Genomic DNA, 3,015 nt, shown 5'->3' on the forward strand with positions numbered 1-3,015 from the left:
AAATGAATTAATTGACAAGTTGTATTATTCCTAAAGAAAAATTTTCTCTTTCACTCCTCACAGAGTATGAGATTTTCTTTTTGACAATGGAAACCGCAGTTCATATTTAAATGTCATGCTGCCCACTGTTCCATAAACATGTATCATCCATCACTAAATATTTAGATCTGAATTGTGGGAGCTGAGTTCTGTGCCAGGGGTAGAGGGATTAATTCCTTTCAAGGTCCTCACATGATGGATTTTCCACTGAAATAAACATCCGAGAGGAGCTCACAGTAAAGCCATAAAATATATAAATAAAGTTTAAAGTTTAATTAAGTCAACATTATTTAAAGTGGTTGTCATATTTTATGGTGAACCTTTAATGATTACTTTGCATGACTCTTAAAAATAGTCCCTCCAAATCATACAAAATGCACAGCTGGGTTAAAAAAAACCCCACAAAACCTCGAAGATTCCAAACTTAGGACTGGGAAAAGATTGTTTCTGAGTCAAGAATATGCAATTTTTTCCCATTATGCATTTGTTTAAAATTATGATGTTAGTTAGACACTGATTTGATATGCTGTACAAAAATGATGTCTTTAAATTGTAAAGTTTTATCAATTGAATTGCAGCACAGAGAAAAACAAAAAGCCCAGCTCAAGTTTTGTTGTTTGTTTTGTTTTTAAATTTTATTTATTGTGAAAAACATATATGGGGATGCATGGGGTCAGGGTTGGGAGCAGAAGAGTGAAGATGGGAAGGGATGAAATTGCAGGGCTGTACAATTTGGTGGGAGGCGGGAGTAGGTGAAGGAGATGAGAGCGTTCCAGTGGGGACCAGAAGAGGCAGGGTAATGGTAAGTATAGTGTAATGGTGATTATCAATTAGCTTTTGAATTTTTCTTTTTTTAAATCCAACACCATCAAAACCAACAACAAGCTTATGTAGTTGTTGCTCTGTGACACTGAGTTGTCTATGACTCATAGTGACATTATGCACAATATAACCCTGCTCTATCCTGAGCTAATGTCACTCTCTGACACATCTACCCTCATTACACCAGTTATTGTGTCAATCCATCTCAAACGAGGTCTTCCTCTCCTGTGTTGCCCTTCGAATTTTCCAAGCATGATATCCTTCTCAAACATTCCAAGCATGTTATTTTTCTTCAAAAGTCTGGTCCCTCATGGTTACATGTCCAAAGCATGTGAGAGGGAGTCTCAAAATCCTTCCCTCCAAGAATCATCTCAGCTTCACTCTTTCCAGGACAGATCTATTAGTTCTTTTGGCAGTCCATAGTATGTTCAAAAACTCTTCTCCAGCACCACAGTTCAAAAGCATCAATTCTTCTCCTGTCATCCTTTGTCATTGTCCAACTCTGGTTCATAAGAAGTAATTTCAAAGACCATGGCTTGGATCAGATGCATCTTAGTTTCTTTGCTCTTTAGCACTATGGAGAGGTCCCTGAAAGCAGATTTTCCCAGTGCAATTCATCTTTTGGTTTCCTGGCTGCTGATGCCAAGAGTGTCAATGGCTTCTGGATAATCTTCAGCAAGAATTAGCTTGTGTGTGGTATTAGTGATATGAGAATAAATATGGATCTCCTCTAGTCATGTAATCAAAAAATTATTAGAACAGTACATTGACAGAGAACTACCAGAAATACAACCTGGGTTTAGAAGAGGTCATGGCATTAAAGACATTACTGCCAATGTCAGATGGATCTTTGCCTAAATCAAAGAGTACCAGAGGAATGTCCATCGGTGTTTCATTGACTAACCAAAGACATTTGATTGCATGGATCACAAAAAATTGTGGCTAACTTTGAGGAGAATGAGAAGGCCAGAACAACTGATTATGCTCATTTAAGACCTACACTTGAACCATGAAGCAGTTGTTAGAACAGAGCAAGGAAACACTGCATAGCTCAAAATTAGAAAAGGAGTGTGTAAGAGATATTTCTTGACTCTGTGCCTTTCAATCTATATGCAGAACAGATCATTTGAGAGGCTGGGTTTTTTGAGGAGAAATGTGGCTTCAGGATTGGAGGAAGATTCAACAGTCTATGTTATGCAGATGACACAACCTTGCTTGCTGAAACTGAAGACGATCTGAAGTGCTTGCTGCAGAAGGAAAGGATTGAAGCACAATATTAAGAAAATAAAGATTCTCACAACTGGGCCAATTGGTAGTACCATGATGGTTGGAGAAGAGATTGAAGTTGTTAACAATTACAGCTTGCTTGGCTCCACAATCAACACACTTGTCACCAGCAGTCAGGAAATCAAATGATGAATTGCACTAGGAAAATCTGCTGTCAAGGACCTCTCCAGAGTATGAAGAGTCAACAAAGTCAGTCTAGAGACTAACATGTGCTTGATCCAGGCCATGGTCATCACAATTACTTGCTATGTATCAGACAGCTGGACAGTGACTAAGGATGACAGAAGAATTGATGCCTTTGAGTTGTGGTGCTGGTGAAGGGTCTTGAACATACCATAGACCACTAAGAAGATATGTCTGTCTTGGAAAGAGTGAAATCAAGTTTCTCCATGGAGGTTAGAATTTTGAAGCTCTGGCTCACTTGCTTTGGGCAGGTGGTCAGGAGGAAACTTTTCTTTGGATAAAAAGTTCTTTCATTGTTATACAGCCCCCACCCCCTTCCCAGATCACAGCATTCTTAAGGATAGCAACTTGAGACATGAATTTGTTCTTCAGTTCCTTTAGCTTAAGAAATACTGAGTAAGTTCAAACTTTTTTATTTTCTGACTCTTGCTCTTTGCAAATTTTATTATAATACTTTGCTGTTGTTTTTTTAAAAGTTGATTTTTTGAATTCTTTACAAATTTTATTATAACATAAAGAGATTTTAAAAATATGCAAGTCTTTTTTAAAATGTAGTTTTGCTGTTTTGAAATATTTTTTCATTAATTTTAATGAATATTTACAGAGATTTTAGATTTCCATTCTTTCATTGTTGCACTTTTCTCCTGCCCACCCCTCCCTCCAGTTCACTCTGCTCTTTGAAAA

Source organism: Elephantulus edwardii, unplaced genomic scaffold, assembly GCF_000299155.1.
Source record: "Elephantulus edwardii isolate Elephantulus edwardi_28Jun2011 unplaced genomic scaffold, EleEdw1.0 scaffold00039, whole genome shotgun sequence".
Lineage (NCBI taxonomy): Eukaryota > Metazoa > Chordata > Mammalia > Macroscelidea > Macroscelididae > Elephantulus > Elephantulus edwardii.